Below are 9861 nucleotides of genomic sequence, written 5' to 3' on the forward strand. Positions count from 1 at the left end.
AATCTCAATTTTGAGATGATTGGTAGAGTTTTGAGGTGGTTTGAATTAAAAATTCAAAATAGAAAATGAACATTAAAATAATTATATGTGTAGCACACTGTATATCACATATGTATCGTATTTGTATCCATGTATACCTGTATGTGGGATACATGCGTGATACATGTGTCTTAGAAGAATTTTTTTAACTCGATTTTAACTACGAATTTTGATACCAAATCAGTCCAAATCACCTCCAATCTTCCTTAAATTTTGTAAATTGACTCAGTGTACCAAAAATACATTGTGTAGACAGGTAAAAAAAAAAATTATATGTATATATACTAATGTTGTATGGTGGGCCAGGCTGGGACCGGGCTCGCGGTCCTAACGGGCTAAACGGTCCTGGTGTGCCGGTCCTTAATGGTGCAAAAAGCCCGAGGCGGGCCGGGTCACATAAAATAGCCCACGAGCCCGGGACCGCTAAGCCCGGGACAGGCTGGCGGGCCTGGGCCGGTCTTACCGGGCCTCTAACGGCTACTTTTTAAAATAAAAATAAAAATAGAAACGGTCAAAAATTAAAAAAGTAGTTGTTGGGCTGCAATTTTGACCGTTTGGAACTTTCAAAAATAGCCATTTGGCTCCCAAACTTTATATAATTACACTTTTTCTCAATTCTCAATTATAAATACCCTCTCATTCTTTTATTTTTACTCACCGATTCATCAATCTCTCTCAATATCTCTACTATAATTGCTTATTTTATTGTTGAAATTTCGTGAAAAATTGTGAAGTTGGTGAATTGAAGTATTTCAAGTCTTCAACGATTTTCAATTTTCAAGAAGTTGTTCGGCAATTCGGTAAACTCGTTTCAACTCTTAAGTTTTAAGAATATATTTTTGTGTGTTTTAGTTTGCATAATTGTAATTAATATGGCATCTTTGATAAAAATGTTTGGTGGTAAGGGAAAGCTAAAACTGGTGAAAATAGTGGCCAACCTACTACCCTTCCCCCGGCAACCCGACCCAGACCTGGTAGACGTCCTGCTGCTCCTATTATTCTTGATAGTGATAATCCCTGTTTTCAATTTTCCGATAGTCAATTTTGCCATAATATTGCACCAGATGAAAATTTAGATGATGAAACTATGAATGTTTTTTATCCTAATCAAACTATCTTTGAAAATGATGGGGAAAATGAGGATGAAGATGAAACCTAACTAGATTTAGATGATACACCTACTAGTCCTTTTAATAACCCAATTGATGTACCGCCCGACCCACCTGTAGAAACCCCTAGTTTTAATAGACAACCTCCTAAACGCCTAGAAACATCATTAGTTTGGAATTTTTTTACTCAAGTAAGAGAACAAAATAAGGCTAAGTGTAAAACATGTGGGAAATTACTGGCGCATAAATATACTGGAGACCGTAGCGGCACGGGTAGTTTGACTAGGCACATAAAAACACACCCTAGAGATAAAGTTAGATATTTACAAATGAAAGCGCAGCTAGAGGGGACACGTGTAGATTCTGCGGATAGCCCTAGTACATGTTCAAATCTAGTTCAACAAGGAATTAACACTGTGACCGGAGGTATTTTATATTACGATCCAAATAGAGATCGTGAAGAATTAGCAAAGATGGTTACCGTTATTTGCTTACCCTACTTTTCCTTCTAATCCTAATTGGGTGCATTATATTAGAAGAGTTTTTAATCTTACTTATAAAGGTTGGCCTCGCGCAACAGTTAAGAGCGATATTTATAAATATAAACATGAATATGAACAATATTTGCGGTATTTATTTACTCATATAACTAATCTGATTTCTATTACTATTGATATTGGTAGAAGTGGTAATGATTGTGATTATCTAACTGTTACAAGTCATTGGATATATGAGGAGTGCACAATGCAAAAACGCATTATTGCGTATAGAATAATTAATTCACGTCACACATGTAAGTTTATAGTTAACACTGTTGCAGATATTTGTAGATATTTTTGCTTTAGAGATAAAATAATGGCAATTTCTATGGATAATGCTTCTAGTAACACTAGTGTTATAGGCATACTTACAACAACACTAAATTCTGCATTTAGGAATATACTCCATGTTAGATGTATTTGTCATACTTATCATTTAATTGTCGGTAATGGTATGCGAACAAGAAATACATAACATAAGGGAATATATATACATAAAATACAATATATACTACAAGAAAATATATAAGGTAATATATATACATAACATAACATACTATATATATATATATATATATATATATACTACAAAACATTATAAGAAATTATATTTGGAAATATATATACATAACATACTATATATAGTATACTATACTAGTATAATATATATATATATATTATATATACTATACTACTATACTATATATACTACAAAACAAGATTTTTCAAAATTCAAAATGAGGGCCCCACCTCCAATGACCACCAACGGCCATATTGCACAAATAGCCGTTTTTTTTTCAATTTACAAAACTAACCTTCTCTAACACTATAAATACCCCCTCTCTCTTCTTCATTTCAATACTCAATACTCATTTCTCAATCTAAATTTCTCTCAATCTCCAATTTTCAAGACTTCAAGTCTCAATCTTAATTTTCAAGTTACATCATGCCTCATTCGGAAAGAGTGCGCTTATTTGTTTCGCACTACTATGAAGTGCTTGAAGAAAATGAAGAAGGCCAAATATTAAAGTGCAAGAACTGTGGAAGAGTCTTAAATTTTCGTTCAGGGTGTACCACAGGCATTTTAAGGAGACATATAACGTATTTTGTTGATGGTATTTATCCGCAAATTCGTCTTTAAGATTTTTCAATAATTTGTGTTATTTTAAAATTATTAGACGTATTTATGCTTCATGTTGTACTTTCTTATTAATTTATTATGCATGACAATTTAGTTTTACTATTGTTTTGTTATTTTACTTTTTCGTTAAGCACTTTAATAATTAGATTTCTACATATATACTACATATATATTTTTTATATAGCCATGATATGGTTTACAAGAAATTGCCTTAAACAAAAAAATTTAAAAAAAGCCCGGAAATAAAAAAGCCCGTTAGGTCTGCCACACCTCCTTTTTCACTATACCCCGGGAGGGCATAAGAGAGTTTTTCCAATTTAAGTGACAATCGAAGCGGGGTTATTTATTTATTATCAGAGTCGCCACTTGGGAGATTTATGGTGTCCCAAGTCACCGGTTGAATCCCGAATCGAGGAAAATATGACTATGTTTAACAGTTCGCGAACCAAAATTCGAGTAAGGAATTCTGTTAACCCGGGAGAAGGTGTTAGGCATTTCCGGGTTCCGTGGTTCTAGCACGGTCGCTCAACTGTCATATTCGGCTTATTTATCTGATTTTAATACATGTTGAACCTATGTGCCAATTTTAGCTTTTAACCGCTTTTATTTAATTATTTTAGGAAAGATTCAACGTTATTTAAAACATGCCTTGAACCACGCCACATGAAATGCGCCCGTGGTCTACGACACATTTTATTTAACGTTGTTGAGAATTGGAATTGGGTCACATTAAATGCACACCCGAGTTTAAGGAAGTTAATTTAATATTACACACATAAAGCAACTATACGTTTTCAAGTTTGCGAGAGTCGTGGAAAGTTCGCTAATGGCACACCTCGATTATTCTAAAGAATTAAGATTAATCAAGTGAGGGCCATAGGTTATATGATTCAAATGTGTGAATGGCACACCTCAAAACTATTCAACTAAATGAATTAAGGATATACTTATTTAAAGCTAATTTGAAATTATGTACCACAACTACGCCACGGGAACCGTACCGTAGTCACGATAATTTAGTTACGATGAACACTATTTTAAGTCTAAAATTCTTTCCCCTTTCACTACCTTACACGATTAACTTGCCTTCATTTCTCAAATTTTAAATTCATTTGCATTGAAACTAAAAAAAAAACCTCTCAATCAACAGGAATTAAACGAACAATACACTAACCTGACAATTATTTCTAACACGTAACTTAACTCAGAAAAAGTAATTAACAAAACTCTATCAAAAGATTTTAAGCAAAGTACAACAAAACTAGACAACTTTTTATAAACTAACAATAAAAAGAATACAAAGTGAATCATGTATGCTACACATGAGAACCAGCGCTAATTTCTAACAAAAATGTAAATGAAACTCTAATCACAGAAACATGATCGAATTGATTGTTATGGAGCACATAGTGGTAGCGCAGCAAAACAGGGAATACATAGTGAACAATATGCGGCAGAATGCAATTCTATTCCTAGAGATATCAACAACTTAAACAAACATGATATACATATTTTTAAGGGTTCAAATACGTATTATGAAGACAAAGTCATCCTTAGAAATTTCAAAACGCAACAATCAACCATGAATCTCATTTTAACAAACAGACAGCCTACCCAGTCGTTATAAGATCATATACCTCATGCAAGGTCTAAAAATGACACGGACAATAGTGAAAGAAGTAGATGTAGTAGTTATATTCAAATAACTTACAAAAATATTGCTTCAGATAGAAGCGAACAGACCTGAAAATGAACAAAGAACGACGAGCGGAACCTCGATGACGACCTCAACTGCTCGATGACCGGAAAACTCTCATGTACTGTCACTGTTTCTGTTGTATTTCCGACCAGGTGTGTTTGTGTGTGTGTTTTTTCCTTTGTAATTCAAAGACCTACTGCTTCTTAAATAAGTGAGTAATTAATGGTTTAGATGGTAGAAGTTTTCTTTTTGGATTTAGGTCCAAAAATTCGTTATTCTGCTAAGTGTATATATAGTGTATATAGCGTGTATACATATGCACTAATTTTTCAGCTCTTTTTTTTCCAGCTCTCTCCCCTCTTTCTCCAGCTCTCTAATCTCCAAATAGGCATCAAATTAGTGCATTTTCCATTACAAATTATACTTTTAACTTCTTTAATTATCCACTAGTTAGTGTTATTAGTTAATTTTCATTAGTGTTAGTTTTACCCTACCAATATAGAAGCTTCCTAATTAGTTAGGTAAGACTCTTTTTTTTTTCATTTTTTTTTAAATAAAACCTAAATTAATTTCTATCCCCAAATTATCTTAGAAAATTAAATTAATTAACCCTAATAATTATTACAACTAATTAAAAACCAAATTAAAAGAAAATTGCCAAAATTTGAAAATTAAAGAGTAAAATGTAACATGACTATTTTTTAATGATTTTTTTCTATTTTTTCAACAACTTACTTAATTAATCTAAAAATGTAAAATAAAATCCAAAATGCAGATGCAATATATATTTTTTTGTATTTTTTCATAATCTGAAATACTACATAATGCATTTTAAAATAAGATAGAAATATTGCACAATACTAAAGCTAATCCTAATTAATTAAACTAAATATAAACTATTTTTGTGTTTTCGAAATTATATAAAGATAAAAATAAGGTACTATTTTTTAAAATTATTTTTTATGAAAAGTACATAAACTAAAATACTTGTTTGTAATTTTTATTTTTCTTGTAAGAAAATAAAATAAAAGAGTTAAAATGAGTTGAAATAGCTATATTAGGCCTAAATTAAATATTTACGTGCTAAAATATAAATTTTTTGGGGAAGGTCAAAAATCACATGTCTACATTTGTCCCTCTTTGACTGGAAACGTGAAGAGTTTTCAGACAAAGAACGACTAGACTTGTTTTTTGACGTGACCCTTATTTAAAGAGACCAAAACTTAAGAGAAAAGGGAAATGTGACCGAGCCCTGGTATTTGGGCTTCCTACATATCCTTGGCTATAAAGGAATCAGGTCACGTGTAGTTCAGAAGTGAGTGAGATGATTGAGTATGTCGAGGTGGAGAGCCAGTCGAGGTGCCGTTCCGTCAAGGTTCTGATTCGCGGTCCTGTTATTACATCAAAATGAAAAAAAACTACCTAAGTCTATCAACTATGAGTTACAAGATTTCTATCTACATCTTCAAACTCAATCTTGCAACTCTTGTTGCCATGTTGACTTGTATTCTCCCGGTGAAATCCATTGTTGCCGCTGTGCACCGACTTCTTGAAATGATCTCCCTCTCGCTATGCTAGTACCTGATTACTTATCCTTTAAATGTCTCCATCTTGATCATTGTCGTCTTCCTCTGCTCTCTAGGCGAGCTCCTGACTTCTTGATCTTGAATGTATTTCTCTTGATTTTTGTTGTATTCCTCTGCTCTCCCGGCGGGTTACTGACTACTTGACTTAAAAAGGTATTCCTATGTTCTCCAGGCGGGCTCTCGACTTCTCTATTTTTCAGGCGGGCTCCTCACTTCAAAACGTGAAATGTATCCCTCTGTTATCCAGGCAGGCTCCTGACTTCGACATTTGAAATGTATTCCTCTGTTCTCCAGGCGGGCTCCTGACTTCTCTGTTCTCTAGGCGGACTCCTGACTTCAACACTTGAATTGTACCCTCTGTTCTCCAGGCGGGCTCCTGACTTCAACACTTGAAATGTATTCCTCTATTCTCCAGGCAGGCTCCTGACTTCAGCAAAATAGATATAACAAAGAAAATCTCTTGCCCCCGTTTGGTGGCTGAGCATCATACTACCAGATATTGATAAGAATTTGAAAATTAAAACTTGAATTGTAATACCTCTGTTCTTCAGGCGAGCTCCTAACTTCTGAAAGTTGAAATGTATGCCTCTGTTCTCCAGGCGGGCTCCTGACTTCAACACTTGAATTATAACAACCTCCGTTCTACAGGCGGGCTCCTGACTTCATCAAATCGACTTAAAATTTAACAACCTCCGTTCTACAGGCGGGCTCCTGACTTCATCAACTTAAAATTTAACAACCTCCATTCTACAGGCGAGTTCCTGACTTCATCAACTTAAAATTTAACAACCTCCATTCTACATGCGGGCTCCTGACTTCTTCGACTTAAAATTATAAGAACCTCCATTCTCCAGGCGGGCTCCTGACTCCAACTTAAAATTTAACAACCTCCATTCTATAGGCGGGCTCCTGACTTCATCATTAATTACTTCCCTCAAACTAGTGTTTTCACTTCTCTGAAACCTGTCGGGGATAAAACTGCTGGAGAATTATCTTCCTTCTTTAAGACTAGTTACTTTCTTCCTTTTAACAATGGTGGGGATGATACTGATTCAAAGACCACTACCCTTAAAACTTGTGTTATCTTGCTTCTTCTAAGATTGTTTTCTTTAAAACTTGTATTGCTTTCTCCCGTAAACTGTTGGGGATTCCACTTCCTTCAAAACTTGTGTTATCTTCCATCTTCCCCAAGTGGGTATCTGATTTCAAGAAAATTTTTGCAATGAGAGAAAATTTTCTGCCCCAGTTTGATAATCTTCTTTGTGGCCATTGTCACACCTCCTTTTTCACCTGTGCCCGCAAAGGCGCAGAGGGGGAGTTTTTTCCAATTAAATGACAACCAAAACGGGATTTATTATTTAATTGAGAGTTGCCACTTGGAAGATTTTTGGTGTCCCAAATCACCGGTTGAATCCCGAATCGAGGAAAAGATTGACTCTGTATTACAGTCCGCGAACCAGAAATCTGAGTAAGGAATTCTGTTAACCCAGGAAAAGGTGTTAGGCATTCCCGAGTTCCGTGGTTCTAGCACGGTCGCTCAACTATTATATTTGGCTTAAATATCTGATTTTAATACAGGTTGAACCTATGTGCAAATTTTAACCGTGTACCACTTTTATTATTATTATTTTTACCGAGAATTGCAACATCGTGAAAATACATCTCGAACCACGTCACATCAATGCACCCATGGTTATTGACACATTTCAACTCTGTTGAAATTTGGATTTGGGTCACATAAATGTGCACCCGAGTTTAAGAAGATAACATTATTAAATACGTGCCTAAAGCGACTAGCGTATCATTATTTGGGTAAGGCCGTGAAATTTTGCTAAACGGTCCATCCCGAAGTCTAAGTAATTTTACCAACACGTATAGAGGGCCCCGCAGCTTGTGTATTTTTGTTTGTCGAGGCTCGTCTAATTCATTATTTTTAAAAGGAATTTGCAACGTCGTGGAAATGCATCTCGAACCACGTCACAATCAATGTACTCGTGATTAGCGACACATTTCGACTTCGTTGAGATTTGGATTTGGGTCACATAAATGTGCACCCGAGTTTAAGAGAGTAAATTATTTAAAGCGCACCGGAAGTGACTTGCGCGTTATTATCTTTTGGGGAAGGCCGTGAAATTCGCTAAACGGCCTGTCCTTAAGTCTATGTATTTAAAACAAATATTTATTGAGGGCCCCACAATTTTGTATTATTTTATTTATTTAATAGGCGAGTCTCATCTCATTTTTATTCAAGGATATCCTAAAGCGACTATGATTTTTCTATTTATTGGTCTCTAAGAATAAAGTAAAATCCTAATCAATTAGCATTAAAAGTTCGGGCTTCAAGTTCAAGTCCGGGTCCGAACAAAAGGAAACACCTTCTAGTTTGAACCCGCTACCTAACTTAAGATCCGCCGCCTGCCGTTGTAAATATTAACAAACCAGCTACCATTTCGATCCAGTTCAACTTTAGCTTTATTTTATGAATTGAACTATTAGAATTAACTATGTGGAACACAAAGCCATTTTGAGCTCTTTTTACGATTTGTTGAAAAATGCATCAATGCTTAAAAACTGAAATCAAGCTAACATTAATCACTAACATTTGAGAACTAACATTAGTTACTAACATTATTTACATTGCTATTTAAAATGATGTTATTTACTCAAGTGAACTCGCAATTTCAGAATTAGACCTGTTAAACCAACATGTTGATTTCCATAAACTATTTGAACCTGTTTTGTGACATAAACTATTTGAAACTATTTCACGACTGCTGAAAAAAAGAATTAAATACAATATATTTCCTAACTAGTAATCACCAACTAAGATTAATTACAATTGATATTCCATGTTCGTAAAAATAGATTCAATCAGTCCAGTTTATGCATTCCAAAGTCATTCCAATACATACTATGAAATATCAAGTGAACTACTGCTTATACATCAAATTAAACACAAAGAAACAGGGAAAATTTAGAAATCCATTCCAACAACTCTTTACTTCCTTTCCATTAAATTTGAGAGCTTTAGAATGTGTACCTGGATAATGGAAATACAAGAAGATGAAGGAGCAGTCAGCAACAGTAATAACAGAGCAACGTAGTGACAAAACAACCCAATGACAGATTAAAAGGAAGGAACCAGCAGAGTTCCAGCAACACCCAATGAAAATAGTAGCCAATAACCAATAGCAAACTCAGGAAGAACCAATTGAAAGCCCAGAAATACCAAACAGCAACACCAATGAAACAACAACAGTACTAGTTCTGATATTCAACAGTAAAAGAAAAGACTCACTTTTCAGTTTCTTAGCTCTCAAACACTGAACCCTTTAGGATTAAAAGCCAACTTATTTTTTACTCTCAAATTACTGAACTTTTAAATGTTAAAAACCCAACCTAAACTTTCTGGAAAAAAAACTGAAAGAGAACTCCTCTTTTCCTTCCAAAAACCAGCCCCTTTTCTGTCTTGAAATGACCTATTTATAACCCAAAAACAGGTATGGGCAACATATTTTAATCAATCCTTTTTAAGCTTTTCATACCATTATGTTTTGTTCCCCACACTTGCATGCTTTGTTCCCCACACTTGCATGCCTTGTTCCCCACTAGCAAATGTCTTGTTCCCTACTAGCAAATGTCTTGTCCCCCTACTAGCAAATGTCTTGTCCCCCACTAGCAAATATCTTGTCCCCCACTATGTATTAAACAATACCTTATTTTAATATTATTAGTACTTAGTGGACAG

The sequence above is a fragment of the Nicotiana sylvestris genome, chromosome 10 (genome assembly GCF_000393655.2).
Source record: "Nicotiana sylvestris chromosome 10, ASM39365v2, whole genome shotgun sequence".
NCBI classification, from domain to species: Eukaryota; Viridiplantae; Streptophyta; class Magnoliopsida; order Solanales; family Solanaceae; genus Nicotiana; species Nicotiana sylvestris.